This window comes from Xenopus tropicalis, chromosome 3, assembly GCF_000004195.4.
Source record: "Xenopus tropicalis strain Nigerian chromosome 3, UCB_Xtro_10.0, whole genome shotgun sequence".
Classification (NCBI taxonomy): Eukaryota; Metazoa; Chordata; class Amphibia; order Anura; family Pipidae; genus Xenopus; species Xenopus tropicalis.
The window spans coordinates 7,969,558-7,987,462 of NC_030679.2; the positions used below are offsets into that span (position 1 = coordinate 7,969,558).

Genomic DNA, 17,905 nt, shown 5'->3' on the forward strand with positions numbered 1-17,905 from the left:
TCACAGAGTAACATTTGCTTCAGACCTTCCAACCTAAAGGTGCCCATACACCTTCAGATCCGCTCGCTTGGCGACATCTTCTCCCGATATCCCCCACCTACGGGTGGGCGATATCGGGAGAATCCAGGCTAATTTGATCATTTGGCCCTGGGGCCAAACAATGAAATGATAACAACGGGTATAGGCAAAGTCGGTCCGGGGACCGCATTCACCCAAATTCGCCTAAATTGGCCCAATATCGCCAACCCATTGGTGGGGATATCGGGAGAAGGTCCGCTCGCTTAGCAACCTCGCCAAGCGAGCAGATCTCAAGGTCCCCATACACCTTCAGATACACTCGCTTGGCGATATCGCCAAGTGAGCGGATCTTCTCCCGATATCGCCCACCCATAGGTGGCGAATCCAGGCTAATTCGATCATTTGGCCCCTATACGACGGGTATAGACAAAGTCGGTTCAGGGGCCACATCAACGAGCCGATGCGGTCTCTGATCTGACTAGATTTTTTAACCTGCCCGATCAAGATCTGCCCGATTTCAGGCCAGATATCGGTCGGGCAGGCCGTCGTTAGTGCCCCTACACAGGTCGATAAGCTGCCGAGTCGGTCTAAGGGACTGATATCGGCAGCTAGAAAGGACCTTAAGAAGTAACCAATCAGATATTGGCTTCCAAACTGCAGCCCAGAAAATGCTACCGGCCTGCTATGTGCCACTGGCCCTGAATCCAATTTATCCCCAAAAAGAATAGAAAGTCCTTGTTTTGCACGGGGTCTAGTTACCCATAGCAACTAGCCAGATGCGTCAGATACCCACCAGTTAGGTGCAAGAGACATGGGACCCACGGATGCCCCCCCCATCAAACCCGCCCCTGATCACATCTGCCTTACCCCTCCATATAACCCATGGCCTAGGAGCACCAATCAGGGGAAGCCACTGTTGTATTGTGCTGGGATTCCCATAATCCACCTTGGTGTTCCTCCTCCCTAAAGGACTCCTGTACCAAAGAGCTGACAATCTGCTGCTCACGGCTCCTGCTTTTCCCCTTTTCCCAAGGTCAGAGTTGGAGCTCAGAATAAACAATCCCCTATGCACACACACTCACGTGCACACAAGGATGTACACGGACGCACACAGGGGGGCGTTATCCTTTTAAACATCCTCACAAGGATTAAATCCTAATCTGAGATCAGACTTTGGCCAAGTGAATGTCACAAAGGACGTGGTAAAATAAACTCGACTTTCGGGATCTCGACCAGAATTAACCAGCGCTGTGCCGCTATTAGAATTGTGGAGTTTTGTTTTTTTTAAACCTTTTTAATTATTAACGGTTTACTGTGCGGTTTGGAATTTTTTAAGCACTATCAGGTTGCACTACTGACACTGGGGGTGGGAATGTATATTCATGTACATTTTATTAAATTAAAAAAAAAAATCTGCTTTCCGGTTGCCAGGGTCGTGGACCTTAGCAACCAAATCACTAGAGGGTATATAACTGCACTGGGCTGCAAGAAACCATTCTATATGTAAAGGGAATTGATAAGAATGGACACTAGTGGGGATCATTTATAGACACTGGGCAGTAACCCATAGCAACCAATCAGAAGGCTGCTTTCATTGCTCTACCTGTAGCTGTCTGGAAAAATCTAATCATGGAATGGTTGCTATGGGTTACTGCCCAGTGTTTATATATGGGAGAAGGGAAGAGTTGATGCCAATTAAATTTAGACATTTTGCAAATGGTCTTTTTTTTGGCCTCTCTTCCTGCTAATTAGGTCTGGAAAAAAATGCCAAATTAATTGGAATTGTGGGCACCGCCTACAGAAACTGTTTAACGTAGGGAACTAGATTCTCCCTACTGTTCCTATTAGAAGTAAAAGTTCCAATCTGCAAACCTGGCAAAGACAATTTCCTTTCAAATCATTTTGAAACTTTGATATTTCTTCCACTGGAAGTAATTTTTTTTCATTATCCGGAAACCTGCTATCCAGAAAGCTCTGAATTACAGGAAGGCCATCTCCCATAGACTCCACTGTAATCAAATAATCCAACAAATAATTCATTTTTCTCTGTAATAATTAAACAGTACCTGTACTTGATCCCAACTAAGATATAATTACCCCTTATTGGGGCAGAACAGCCCTATTGGGTTTATTTCATGGTTAAATGATTCCCTTTTCTCTGTAATAATAAAACAGTACCTGTACTTGATCCCAACTAAGATATAATTACCCCTTATTGGGGCAGAACAGCCCTATTGGGTTTATTTCATGGTTAAATGATTCCCTTTTCTCTGTAATAATAAAACAGTACCTGTACTTGATCCCAACTAAGATATAATTACCCCTTATTGGGGCAGAACAGCCCTATTGGGTTTATTTCATGGTTAAATGATTCCCTTTTCTCTGTAATAATAAAACAGTACCTGTACTTGATCCCAACTAAGATATAATTACCCCTTATTGGGGCAGAACAGCCCTATTGGGTTTATTTCATGGTTAAATGATTCCCTTTTCTCTGTAATAATAAAACAGTACCTGTACTTGATCCCAACTAAGATATAATTACCCCTTATTGGGGGCAGAACAGCCCTATTGGGTTTATTTAATGGTTAAATGATTCCCTTTCTCTGTAATAATAAAACAGTACCTGTACTTGATCCCAACTAAGATATAATTACCCCTTATTGGGGGCAGAACAGCCCTATTGGGTTTATTTAATGGTTAAATGATTCCCTTTTCTCTGTAATAATAAAATAGTACCTGTATAGCGTAAAGATCCTTTATCCAGAAAGCCCCAGGTCCGAAGCATTCTAGACAAAGGGTCCCATACCTGTATGCTGGTCAAAAAGTCTATCAAAAAGGGTTGCTCTAGAAAAATGTATTAGAAATTGTGCCTGGGAAAAAATTCTCTTGTCTTTTACATTCCGTCAATTTTCACGGGAAATACTTCTTTTTTGCTAGGTCTACAGAACTGAAACGGTGTTCAAAAAAAGTCTATGAACAAGAGTCGAACTCGGAACTGTTCTGTAAATATGATTGAAAATGAAGAATTTCATGGATAAGATATTTCCTTGGACTAAAATTGTTGAAGGAGCCAGCACTACACATTAGAACTGCTTTCAGCTAACCTATTGTTTCTCCTACTCCCATGTAACTGGAGGAGTCCCAAGCCGGACTTGGATTTCTTACTATTGAGTGCTATTCTGATACCTACTGGGAGCTGCTATCTTGCTCCCTTCCCATTGTTCTGCTGATCGGCTGCTGGGGGTGAGGGGAGGGGGATATCACTCCAACTTGCAGCGCAGCAGTAAAGTGTGCCTGAGTCTGAGCTTTCAGAAGGAGCCAGCGCTACACATTAGAACTGCTTTCAGCTAACCTATTGTTTCCCCTACTCCCATGTAACTGGAGGAGTCCCAAGCCGGACTTGGATTTCTTACTATTGAGAGCTATTCTGATACCTAGTGGGAGCTGCTAGAGACCGATTATATTTTTGTAAATAGTTAAAATAGAGGTAATAGGAACAGTTGAACCAAAAAATGAATGTTTTTCTAAATTCAATCTTTATAAATTGGGCCCATAATATTATCCATGAAGATATAGAAAATAATGTTGCTCAGTAGAACTACAGAATTATCTCTCACTCTATATACACATTATATATATATATATATATATATATATATATATATATATATATATATATATATATATATATATATATATACACACACACACAGTAAAAATCATCTGCCCTGGTTCAAAAAAATAAAGAAATAAGCACAAAAAAGTTCTGCACTCAAGGCAAATAAATATGTAATTCTTTTTTTGCTTATCTATATATTTATATATAGATATATAAGGACTGCCAATGCACCCCAGAGAGTCATTACTGATGTACAGCAGTGGCAGAGGGTTAGTAGCACTTATAGTGGCAGTAGTAATAATAATGCAGCAGTGCCCATTGAGGATAACAGCATAGCAGTATCTATAGTAGTAGGGGGCAGATGACAGTAGCATTGGGGATAATAGTATAGCAGAGGCTATAGTAGTAGGGGGCAAATGACAGTAGCACTGGGGATAATAGTATAGCAGTGCCTATAGTAGTAGGGGGCAAATGACAGTAGCACTGGGGATAATAGTATAGCAGTGCCTATAGTAGTAGGGGGCAAATGACAGTAGCACTGGGGATAATAGTATAGCAGTGCCTATAGTAGTAGGGGGCAAATGACAGTAGCACTGGGGATAATAGTATAGCAGTGCCTATAGTAGTAGGGGGCAAATGACAGTAGCATTGGGGATAATAGTATAGCAGTGCCTGTAGTGGTAGGGGGCAAATGACAGTAGCACTGGGGATAATAGTATAGCAGTGCCTATAGTGGTAGGGGGCAAATGACAGTAGCATTGGGGATAATATTATAGCAGTGCCTATAGTGGTAGGGGGCAAATGACAGTAGCACTGGGGATAATAGTATAACAGTGCCTGTAGTGGTAGGGGGCAGATGACAGAAGTATGGGGCAAATGACAGTAGCATTGGGGATAGTTGTATAGCAGTGCCTGTAGTGGTAGGGGGCAGATGACAGAAGTAGGGGGCAAATGACAGTAGCATTGGGGATAATAGTATAACAGTGCCTGTAGTGGTAGGGGGCAGATGACAGAAGTAGGGGGCAAATGACAGTAGCATTGGGGATAGTTGTATAGCAGTGCCTATAGTAGTAGGGGGCAGATGACAGTAGCATTGGGGATAATAGTATAGCAGTGCCTATAGTGGTAGGGGGCAGATGACAGTAGCATTGGGGATAATAGTATAGCAGTGCCTACAGTGGTAGGGGGCAGATGACAGCAGCATTGGGGATAATAGCCCAGCAGTGCCTACAGTGGTAGGGGGCAGATGACAGCAGCATTGGGGATAATAGCCCAGCAGTGCCTATAGTGGTAGGGGGCAGATTACAGCAGTAGGGGGCAAATGACAGTAGTATTGGGGATAATAGTATAGTAGTACCTATAGTGAAAGTGGGGGTGATAGAAAAAATAATACTGCATTACCCCCTACAATGGCAGCAGAGAAAACAGCACTTTAGCGCCAACAGTGGCAGGGGCCAAAATAGCACAGCAGCATGTACGGCAGCCCCAAGTTAATGGCATGGCAGCTTCTGTAATACTAGTAGGGGTAACTGCAGCGTTGCCCACGGTTTGGGGTTGCAACACTCAATCCTACAGCTTTCAAAACTGCAGCCCCATCTGTTCCTGAAACCCCGCTGTTCCCAGGGGCGCTGGGAATTGTGCATCAACTCAGGTCCGGAATTTGTTTTATAAAATAATGGGGTTCTGCCTGGGCCCCAAAGCTAGGGGAGCTGATGCTGTTAAGCTTTACAAATGGAACAGTCATTTCATGATATTGATAATAATTCAGATTTGGGCGCTCGTCGGAAATAAATCAGGGCTCCCTGGTTGGGGGGGTGGGTTCCTCCTCACTGCCAGCAGGGGGCACCCAATCAGGAATTCTATGAAGTCAAAATCTTCCTCTAAAACCACCCAGACAGAGCACTGGGCTGTGGGATCCGCTGGTGCAGGCTTTTTTATATAATAATATAATCTTTTGTCTCTGCTTCTCGCTGCAGTCGGACTGACGCAGACCGCAAAGCCGCAGAATTGTGCAGCCACTGCAGCAGAAACCCGTACGGCGTTGAACATGTTAAACGGGGATATGGGGTTTTATTTTTTGCTTAAGCGCTGTAATGTACTAAAGAAGGGTATGTTCTAAAACAGCCCCGACATTGTGCCCAGTGGCCTGTCACACGGGGAGGGATCGCTTTATGGCACTTCCATAAAAAGCAGTTAATAAATAACCCTTCCCTGTTATATAAGAACTTTATCCCGAGTAACAGTCTCTCGAAATAGATCCTGGGCAGTTTCTATGTGAATATGTAACAAGGCAAGGGCAAGCGATTCCTCTGTATTGTGCCTTGCTGGGAGTCAAGGAGTTAATGAGAATTCATTCTACACCCTTGCAGAGCCACAGAGGGAGGCGCTGGGGATAGAGATATATATATATACACACACACACACACACATACATATATATATATATATATATATATTTACCTATATACACACACACTAGTTTTTTCAAGGCCAAACTAAGATAATAAAACAATGGCAGCCCCCCCCCCCCCCATCCTTCCTACAGAACCAAGGAGAAAAAAAACTCAAGTTCAGTTTAGATTTTTAACCCCTCGCCCTATCACACCCATTATTTACAGGCAGCCCCTGTGGGTGTATAAGTAGAGACAGAGGAATATATACAACATATCCCGTATAATAACAATATATATATAATAGAGGTGAGAATTTGGTGTTGAGGTGAGGTAGAGAAGAGGGGGTGCAGGATATTCCATATTGGAAATAGGGGGGCAATGATATAGAGTGGGTTCTAGAAGAGGGGGAGCAGGATATTCCATATGGGCAATAGGGGAGCAAGGATACAGAGTTGGTTCTAGGAGATGAGGGGGTGCAGGATATTCCATATTGGAAATAGGGTGGCAATGACACAGAGTGGGTTCTAGAGGAAGAGGGGGTGCTGGATATTCCAAATGGGCAATGATATAGAGTGGGCTCTAGGAGAAGAGGGGGTGCAGCATATTCCGTCTGGGCAATGATATAGAGTGCGTTCTAGAAGAAGAGGGGGTGCAGGATATTCCATAGGGCAATAGGGGAGCAAGGATACAGAGTGGGTTTTAGAGGAAGAGGGGGTGCTGGATATTTCAAATGGGCAATAGGGGAGCAAGGATACAGAGTGGGTTCTAGGGGAAGAGGGGGTGCAGGATATTCCATATGGGCAATAGGGGGGCAAGGATACAGAGTGGGTTCTAGAAGAGGGGGTGCAGGATATTCCATATGGGCAATAGGGGGGGCAAGGATACAGAGTGGGTTCTAGAAGAGGGGGTGCAGGATATTCCATATGGGCAATAGGGGGGCAAGGATACAGAGGGGGTTCTAGGGGAAGAGGGGGTGCAGGATATTCCATATGGGCAATAGGGGGGCAAGGATACAGAGTGGGTTCTAGAAGAGGGGGTGCAGGATATTCCATATGGGCAATAGGGGGGGCAAGGATACAGAGTGGGTTCTAGGGGAAGAGGGGGTGCAGTATATTCCATATGGGCAATAGGGGGGCAAGGATACAGAGTGGGTTCTAGGGGAAGAGGGGGTGCAGTATATTCCATATGGGCAATAGGGGGGGCAAGGATACAGAGTGGGTTCTAGGGGAAGAGGGGGTGCAGGATATTCCATATGGGCAATAGGGGGGCAAGGATACAGAGTGGGTTCTAGGGGAAGAGGGGGTGCAGGATATTCCATATGGGCAATAGGGGGGCAAGGGTACAGAGGGGGTTCTAGGGGCAGACACAATGCAGGGCAGGGGTAAGTATGGAAGGGTCCATTTGCAGATGGGGGGGCAGGGTGTGGAAATGATAAACACGGGGGGCTCCCAATGTTGGGAAGGGGGGGGGGTTGGAATTAGAAAATCACCCTCAGCTGTTCCTTACCGCAGTCTGGGTCTCTCCACCGCTGCCATACCGGGGGCCTCTCTGGACGCGCTTTGGGGCTCCCCCCACAGAGAATAGGGGGACAAGCTTGTGACCCTGCCGGCTCCCGTCCGCCTCCCGCATTGATCAGTCAGTCAGAGCCGCTGCAGGTCCGGCTGCTCCCCCATCTTACCCGCTGCACCCCAATAAGCACCGGGAACGCCAGTGGCCTGCCCTGGAAGGTGAGCGGGGGGGGGGGGGGGTAAATGCAGATATTGTTTCTAATCAACGCAGCCCCCCTGCTGGCAGCTATTAGAAGCCCCCCCGGGCAGCCTTCCAGCCCCCTGTGTTCCCCTCAGTCCGCACCCCCATGCAGGGAGCCCCCGCACCCAGCCTCCCAGCGAGCTGCACGGAAAGTTGCATTTAGGAAAGAGAAAAAGGCAGAGGGGGGGGGGGGTGCGATCCCTTCTCTGTGTGTCTCTTTCTCCTGCCTTCGCGGAGCAATCGAGCGCCGATCGCATGGATTCCAATGGGGAGGGGGGGGGGGGCGGGGAGAGGCTGTACTTTCTCAAAGTGTCTCCCCCCTCCCCTTCTCCTCTTCTCCTCTGCTGGAGAGGCTGTGTGGGATTTCTGTTTAACCAACACATTTCAATCAGGAGTAAAAGGGGGGGAGGGGGGGATCCTATTAACCCTTCATGGAGTCACAAAGGAGCTTGGTGCAATGGGAGAGGGGGGGGGGGAGGCAGCCTTGCTGTGTTTGTATTGGGGGTGGGTATTGAAAGAGGTCATCTCCCCAGTCATTATCCAGCTCCCTGGGTAGGTTTTATGAAGTGCAAGCTCTTGGGGCTGGGGGGTAGGCCCAAGACTGCATTATTATTATTAACGTTTATTTATAAAGCGCCAACCTATTCCGCAGCGCTGTACAATAAGTGTACTACAGGTGGGCAAAATCGGGCGAATCTAGGCTAATTCGGTTCTAATCGAAACAGAACGACGGGTATAGAAAAAGTCGAATCGGGGACCACATCCGACTAAATTATTTAAGCTGCCGGATCGATATATGTCTGATTTCAGGCCAGATATCGGTCGGGCAGGCCAGTCGTTAGTGCCCCTACACAGGCAGATAAGCTGCCGAGTCGGTCTAAAGGTGGCCATACACGGGCCGACTATAGCTGCCGATATGGGTCCCTTGGACCGATTCGGCAGCTAATCGGCCCGTGTATGGGCAGGGCAGAGCGGCCTGGCCGACCGATATCTGGCCTGAAATTGGCCAGATCTCGATCGGCCAGGTTAGAAAATCCGGTCGGATCGGGGACCGCATCAGCTCGTTGATGCGGTCCCTGATCCGACTGCCCCATTGCCGCCCACATAATCCGATCGTTTGGCCCCAGGGCCAAACGATTGGATTATTTTTTTTTTTACCTAAATGCTCCCCGATATCGCCCACCCGTAGGTGGGGATATCGGGGGAAGATCCGCTCGCTTGGCGACATCGCCAAGCGAGCGGATCTGCTCGTGTATGGCCACCTTTAGGGACCCATATCGGCAGCTACAATCGGCCCGTGTATGGGGACCTTTAAGCTTGGCGATGTTAGCAAGCAAGCGGATCTTCTTCAGATATCCCCACCTACAGGTGGGTGATATCGGGCGAATCCAGGCTAATTCGGTCGTTTGGACCTGGGGGCAAACAATCGAATTAGAGTGCCAGTAATAGGCGAAGTCGGATCGGGGAGCGCATCAATGAGTCGCTGCAGTCCCCGATCCGACTAAATTTTTGAAACTGCACGATTGATATCTGCCCGATTTCAGGCCAGATATCGGTCAGGCAGGCCCGTAGGTAGTGCCCCTACACGGGCCGATTAACTGCCGAATCGGTCTAAGGGACCCATATTGGCAGCCAGGGGCGGGCGTGGCCGACCAGTTGCCCTAGGCAACCCAGGGGGGTGCCATGGGTCATTGCCCCCACCACGTATTTACAAGTGGCGGGGGCAATGACAAAGGAGCACGGACTAGGGGTAGGCAGAAGAGGCTCCCGCCTTGCGCCCCCCAATCGTTGCGCCCCCAATCGTTGCACCTCCCAATCGTTGCGCCCCCCAATCGTTGTGCCCCCCAATCATTGCGCCCTAGGCAGCTGCCTCTTCTGCCTACCCCTAGTTCTGGCCCTGTCGGCAGCTACAATCGGCCTGTGTATGGCCACCTTTACATATAAAGCAATCAATAACCGATACAAGAGGTGAAGAGAGCCCTGCCCAAAAGAGCTTACACTCTACAAGGAGTAACATATAAAGCAATCAATAACCGATAAAAGAGGTGAAGAGAGCCCTGCCCAAAAGAGCTTACACTCTACAAGACTATTAGTCCTGGGCTTCATGGAAAGGAAAAACACAGAACAAAGGGAAAATGATACTGTTATATTGTGTATATCCTATAAGGGCTGCTCTTTAACCCTCAACATCCCACCCACAGGCTACAAGGCATACTGGGGGGGCTGCTCATTAACAGCCACAGGTTGTACACCCCTGATTTATTCAGTATATTTTACCCTGCCCCCCCATTAACTACTGCTTTATAGTGAAACTGTTGTTTGACTGTGTCATAATACCAGTTATATTTATACATAATTGGCTTTCATATTTATTGTTTAATAATATAAATATTTTTCATATTTTATAAAAAGAAAATAGAATGATATGTGGGGGTTACTACATAACACTAAAGAGAATCAGGGTTCTGGTATAGAGTGTTACTGGCACCTTATAGATCCCTATGGAGTTGGGATGGGGCCCATAGATGTCCCAGAAAGTTAATTAGAAAACCTATGCCCTTAGGGCCCCGATTAATTGATAATTGAATAATAAAGCACACGGAGGCATTGCCTGCTCCCCCTTGTACTGGCATCACTGGGGGGGGGGCACTGTTGATCCCCATTGTATTAAAAATTCAATCTGTAACAAAACACTGATTAAATAAAGGGCAAGTGCACCACATATTACACCAGTTTAACCCATTGACAGCAGCACCCAGTAGTATGGTGTCCTTCATTATGGATATCCCTTATTGTCATTTGCCCCCAAATTCTCACCAGTAACTAAGGCAACCAGTTTTTTGTCTCCCTTGGCTCCCTCCCATACCCCCGAATTGTTACCACCGCCATGGGGTGTGAACCTAGAGACCAGTTTGGGTAGGTTTTAGCCAATAGGAACATAACAGCTTAAAACAGTCCTGGCCTTTTAACCTTTTAGACGCCGCCCTGCAATGCAGCAAGGGTTAATGTGGCAGTCAGGCCTGTTGGTGAGGCTGACAGCAAGGAGATTAATTTGGCTTGAGTTCTGTGTAACACTACACCTGTAATTACTGCTGCCTCTTCCTGATATTCCTACACCCCCCCCCCCCCACCACCACCACCGCTGCCATGGAATATTCTCTCACCAGAAATATACCCCTTTTACCATTTCTATTTCCTAGTTTGGGGGTGCTACAGACATTTTTGATAGCATTTAGCCCAGTAGGTCCCAGTTGGAGGGCTTTAGGACTGGAGCAGAGCATTTGCCTGTGGGGGTGAGAGGGCCCTGACCCTTCAAGGCATTTTCATTGGTAGGGTCCCCAGGGGCCGATGTAGGTGAGTAAGGATTGGGGATCTTATAATCACCTCTTGACTATGGAGAAAGTTCAGTTCTTGTGGTGCCCAGTGTGGGGCGCTGACCTGTCCCAGCTCCTTACAATAAGGCACTGGGTTTATATGCAAAACCCAACTAGCGCCCCCCAGTGTTGGGTAGGGGGAATATAGACTTTGTTGACTATTAGTTAGAAAATACCATAGGATCTTTAGGAAGGCCCCTGTCATAGGGGACCCCAATAAAGGACAGTTCCCATCAGGGTCAGACTGGGCGGCCCAGACCCAACCCTTGCCGGCGCTCCCTCTGCCTGACCATTCCTCCCCTGACGCGTTAAATTTACGTGAGCTCAGGGGAGGACATTGGTGGGGGGCCCCTGCGGGGGGGTGGAGTTAGGGTACGCGGCCTGCGGGGGCACCAGCAGGGCCCCTGGGCACCCCCCAGTCCGACCCTGGTTCCCATCAGGGCTTTAATATTTGCACCATAAGCTAATGCCAACCAGGATGGTGTCTTGTAGATTGTAAGCTCTTTTGGGCAGGGCCCTCTTCACCTCTTGTATCGGTTACTGATTGCTTTATATGTTACTCTGTATGTCCAATGTATGTAACCCACTTATTGTACAGCGCTGCGGAATATGTTGGCGCTTTATAAATAAATGTTAATGTAATGTAATGTCTCTGCCAGGGGTGAAATAGCTCATTCTGCCTCCTAGTGCCCCATTTGAGACTGCAGTGCGGCCAATCAGTTTGCAGGGAGCCTGATGCACTGCTTCTACCCCAGCATTGTTCCATTCCATGTGACATGAGCCATAGATCTATATGGCAACTAAGGGAAGGCAGAATAGGCACCTCGGGTCAGACATTGGTGGGAAAAAAAAGCAAATGTACTTCCCTGTGTTGCCAAATACCTGCAGAGTCCTTGTGACTTCAGATTCTTGGATTTGGGTTTAATCATTAATACAGAGTTATGCTGAGCCCGGGCAGTGCCAGAACCTTGGCAGTTATTATTTTAACAGGATACAGCAGGAATATGGGAGTGTTTTTTTTTTGGGGGGGGGGAGGCATTGCAGCTAATGTTGTATTAGATTGTTAGCTCTTTATAACAGGGTCCTCTATCATTGGTATATTTGTACACTTGATGTATGTTTCCATGTTATACACCCATGTACTGTATGCAAGGTCGGACTGGGGTGTACAGGGCCCTACAGGGATGCCACCCCAGAGGCCCCCACCATCTGCACCACCCTCATACTTACCTAGGGGCGATCAGGGGAGGGATATGCAGAGGGGAACACCAATGGTGGGGATCGGGGCTGAGTTAGCAGAGCCCACCAGGCTTTTTCCAGGTGTCCCGCCGGCCCATTCCTACCCTGACAAAACACTGCCGTAAAGCTGAAAATAGTATGGTATAAATAATAATAATAGGTGCCCCCCATCCATTAGTCCCACTTTCCATAGGTGGTTCCCCTCAGCTGCTGACCCAGGAATGCAGAATGGATAATCAGGAACAGAGTGTCAGACTTGCTGGCCTGGCTGGCTGAGAATGCTGGGATCTACAAGTGAATAGATGCCTATGGCGGGATTTGTACAAAGGAGTTTGATGGTTAAAAACCAGACCAGTACTTGTCCCCCCCCCACTGCATTGTGCAGCCTCTCTTGGTCCATATTGGAAACATTATGGGACACATTTTAGGGAAATGATAGGGAGAAAACAAGGGTGCAGTGGGTGTTCGGACCGGCCCATAGTGTTTTATATCTAAGCCCCAGAAACTGTATTTCTGGACCTCACCCCATCCATGTTATAGGATTGCTGGGTGCATTTATTGCTGATTCCCCCAACCCCCTCTCTAGTTTCTTCTTCTCTATCCTATTCACCATAACTTCCCTTCCCTTCTCTTCTTTTTGTTCCATTCTCCAGTCTAACTTCCCCTTACCTGTACAGGTGAGTCTGGGGCAGAAACACTATAAGGTGTATTAAGTGTAATCCTATTGTATGTGTGATTAGTATGGCCCCCATGATTACTAATGGCGACCCGGGGGTACCCTATAATAACCAGTAGTTGCAACTGCCCCGTAGGTCATAGGCAACCTTTTTGTTTAGAGCCCTGTAATTGGAGGAGCACACTAAGCTGTGATTGGACGGGGTTACATGGAGCACCAATTTGACACCCCTGCGGTGCCGTGATGTAAAGAAAAGAAGCATAGTACAGGTATGGGAGCTGTTATCCAGAATGCTCGGGACCTGGGGTTTTCCGGATAAGGGATCTTTCCGTAATTTGGATCTCCATAACTTAGGTCTACTAAAAAACAATTAAATATTGAATAAACCCAATAGGGCTGTTCAGCCGATCAGCAGAACAATGGGAAGGGAGCAAGATAGCAGCTCCCAGTAGGTATCAGAATAGCACTCAATAGTAAGAAATCCAAGTCCGGCTTGGGACTCCTCCAGTTACATGGGAGTAGGAGAAACAATAGGTTAGCTGAAAGCAGTTCTAATGTGTAGTGCTGGCTCCTTCAACAATTTTAGTCCAAGGAAATATCTTATCCATGAAATTCTTCATTTTCATTCATATTTACAGAACAGTTCCGAGTTCGACTCTTGTTCATAGACTTTTTTTGAACACCGTTTCAGTTCTGTAGACCTAGCAAAAAAGAATTATTTACCGTGAAAATTGACGGAATGTAAATGACGAGAATTTTTTCCCAGGCACAATTTCTAATACATTTTTCTAGAGCAACCCTTTTTGATAGACTTTTTGACCAGGATACAGGTATGGGACCCTTTGTCTAGAATGCTTCGGACCTGGGGCTTTCTGGATAAAGGATCTTTACGCTATACAGGTACTATTTTATTATTACAGAGAAAAGGGAATCATTTAACCATTAAATAAACCCAATAGGGCTGTTCTGCCCCAATAAGGGGTAATTATATCTTAGTTGGGATCAAGTACAGGTACTATTTTATTATTACAGAGAAAAGGGAATCATTTAACCATTAAATAAACCCAATAGGGCTGTTCTGCCCCAATAAGGGGTAATTATATCTTAGTTGGGATCAAGTACAGGTACTGTTTTATTATTACAGAGAAAAGGGAATCATTTAACCATTAAATAAACCCAATAGGGCTGTTCTGCCCCAATAAGGGGTAATTATATCTTAGTTGGGATCAAGTACAGGTACTGTTTTATTATTACAGAGAAAAGGGAATCATTTAACCATTAAATAAACCCAATAGGGCTGTTCTGCCCCAATAAGGGGTAATTATATCTTAGTTGGGATCAAGTACAGGTACTGTTTTAATATTACAGAGAAAAAGGAAATCATTTAAAAAAAATTAGAATTATTTGCTTATAATGGAGTCTATGGGACATGGCCTTTCCATAATTCAGAACTTTCTGGATAGCGGGTTTCCGAATAAGGGATACCATACCTGTACTAGCATTGCATGTAAGTGGGCAGACTAAATGGGTCAATGAAGTCTGGACAAGAGATTTCTTGGTACCCTAAAGGACCAGTTAGTGAGGGGTTAGTTAATCGGTAGCAAATGGCCACTTACTTATTGAGCTATCAATAACTTCCCTGAGAAGTGCTACTGACTGGCTACGGTTGGTACCACAATGTCACACAGGCACTGCCTGTAGCTGCCCAGGAACAGGTTTATTTGGTTCCTTTGGGGACAAAGCACTCGACAGAAAACAATGAAATGAAACCTATATTTAACAGGTTATATGTGGCAATAACTAATCTCCCTGTGTGACACGGGCCTAAGGCAGATCCTGTATGTATCAGTAGATTCTGTATGTATAGGCAGATCCTCTGTGTATAGGATGATCATGTATGTATAGGCAGATCCTGTATGTATAGGCAGATCCTGTATGTATAGGTAGATCCTGTATGTATTGGCTGGTACTGTATGTATAGGTAGATCCTGTATGTATTGGCTGGTACTGTATGTATAGGCAGATCCTGTATGTATTGGCTGGTACTGTATGTATAGGCAGATCCTGTATGCATAGGCAGATCCTGTATGTATAGGTAGATCCTGTATGTATTGGCTGGTACTGTATGTATTGGTAGATCCTGTATGTATTGGCTGGTACTGTATGTATAGGCAGATCCTGTATGTATTGGCTGGTACTGTATGTATAGGCAGATCCTGTATGCATAGGCAGATCCTGTATGTATAGGCAGATCCTGTATGTATAGGCAGATCCTGTATGTATAGGCAGATCCTGTATGTATAGGCAGATCCTGTATGTATAAGCAGATCCTGTATGTATAGGTAGATCCTGTATGTATAGGCAGATCCTGTATGTATTGGCTGGTACTGTATGTATAGGCAGATCCTGTATGTATTGGTAGATCCTGTATGTATTGGCTGGTACTGTATGTATAGGCAGATCCTGTATGTATTGGCTGGTACTGTATGTATAGGCAGATCCTGTATGTATTGGCTGGTACTGTATGTATAGGGAGATCCTGTAGGTATTGGCTGGTACTGTATGTATAGGCAGATCCTGTATGTATTGGCTGGTACTGTATGTATTGGCAGATCCTGTATGTATAGGCAGATCCTGTATGTATAGGCAGATCCTGTATGTATTGGCTGGTACTGTATGTATAGGCAGATCCTGTATGTATAGGCAGATCCTGTATGTATTGGCTGGTACTATATGTATCGGCAGATCCTGTATGTATTGGCTGGTACTGTATGTATAGGCTGGTACTGTATGTATAGGCTGGTACTGTATGTATTGGCTGGTACTGTATGTATTGGCTGGTACTGTATGTATTGGCTGGTACTGTATGTATAGGCTGGTACTGTATGTATTGGCTGGTACTGTATGTATAGGCTGGTACTGTATGTATTGGCTGGTACTATATGTATCGGCAGATCCTGTATGTATTGGCTGGTACTGTATGTATAGGCTGGTACTGTATGTATAGGCTGGTACTGTATGTATTGGCTGGTACTGTATGTATTGGCTGGTACTGTATGTATAGGCTGGTACTGTATGTATTGGCTGGTACTGTATGTATTGGCTGGTACTGTATGTATTGGCTGGTACTGTATGTATTGGCTGGTACTGTATGTATTGGCAGATCTTCTATCCAATATTCAGTTTAGCATTCTTTTATTTCTTTGGAGTTTCCGGATCACAATGAGAGAATCCTGCCTGCAATTCACATTTTCACTAACAATCCATGGATTCCCTTGGGCACTTATAGGCCTGGGGATCGTACAGAGCAGGGAGATATTTTTTTTTTTTAGAAACCTGGATTTTTTTTCCTTTGCTCTGCGCTTTGTTTTCTGTCACCTTTTTTCCACTCACTCCTATTGATTTTTCTATCTGGCGCAGCGAATCTCAAGCTTTGGGCCCATCCACTGATAGGAATCCCTGGAATGTGTCTGAAGGAGCTGACCCTGCAATCTTCCCAATATGAAACCTCACAGTGGCTCCTACTGAAACATCCTCTCAGATACACATAATACTGCCATTGTTATACAGGCAGGCTGGGCACTGCCCCTGTGCGCTAAATATAAACCTCTTTATGTGCCTTACAAACATGTATTTTATAGGTAATACTGTACCCCCTACTGTAAATGATAAGGATATTAGCAGTCACTGAGGGGTTCTGTGCCCATATAAAGGCACAAGGCTGCAGGCTGAGTTATACAGGGAACTCTGCGTATCACTCATGTATTATAAGGGATAATGTACCCCCTACTGTAAATGATAAGGATATTAGCAGTCACTGAGGGGTTCTGTGCCCCCCATATAAAGGCACAAGGCTGCAGGCTGAGTTATACAGGGAACTCTGCGTATCACTCATGTATTATAAGGGATAATGTACCCCCTACTGTAAATGATAAGGATATTAGCAGTCACTGAGGGGTTCTGTGCCCCCCATATAAAGGCACAAGGCTGCAGGCTGAGTTATACAGGGAACTCTGAGTATCACTCATGTATTATAAGGGATAATGTACCCCCTACTGTAAATGATAAGGATATTAGCAGTCACTGAGGGGTTCTGTGCCCCCCATATAAAGGCAGAAGGCTGCAGGCTGAGTTATACAGGGAACTCTGAGTATCACTCATGTATTATAAGGGATAATGTACCCCCTACTGTAAATGATAAGGATATTAGCAGTCACTGAGGGGTTCTGTGCCCATATAAAGGCACAAGGCTGCAGGCTGAGTTATACAGGGAACTCTGAGTATCACTCATGTATTATAAGGGATAATGTACCCCCTACTGTAAATGATAAGGATATTAGCAGTCACTGAGGGGTTCTGTGCCCCCCATATAAAGGCACAAGGCTGCAGGCTGAGTTATACAGGGAACTCTGAGTATCACTCATGTATTATAAGGGATAATGTACCCCCTACTGTAAATGATAAGGATATTAGCAGTCACTGAGGGGTTCTGTGCCCATATAAAGGCACAAGGCTGCAGGCTGAGTTATACAGGGAACTCTGAGTATCACTCATGTATTATAAGGGATAATGTACCCCCCCTCCTAAAATGCCCCTTTAAATCATCCCTCTGTGTAATAAACTCCTCCTTATTTATGCCTGAGAGCACAGGGGAGGGAGGGAAGGGGGTTGATTATAATGGGATGGATATTAAGTCCTCTCCAAAAACACAGAAATTAATTAAAAGCACAATTGATGGGGAGATAAGGCACAATGTATCCATCTCTCCAGCAACTGGGGCTCAGCACCGTGGCCTTGTCCCTAACGTGGCCTTGTCCCTAACGTGGCCTCGCCC

The 17,905-nt window shown here is 45.9% G+C and overlaps 1 protein-coding gene across 2 annotated transcripts in view; it reads right to left on the reverse strand.

Moving 5' to 3' along the window:
• hipk2 (homeodomain interacting protein kinase 2) overlaps window positions 1-8,022 on the reverse strand; it is a 49,545-nt gene extending 41,523 nt beyond the window's left edge. The window contains exon 1 of one of the 2 annotated variants that reach the window (XM_031898083.1): window positions 7,540-8,022. The gene's annotated coding sequence lies outside the window, so the exon portion shown is untranslated. 2 annotated transcript variants of the gene reach the window in all.
• Window positions 8,023-17,905: the final 9,883 nt, after the last annotated feature.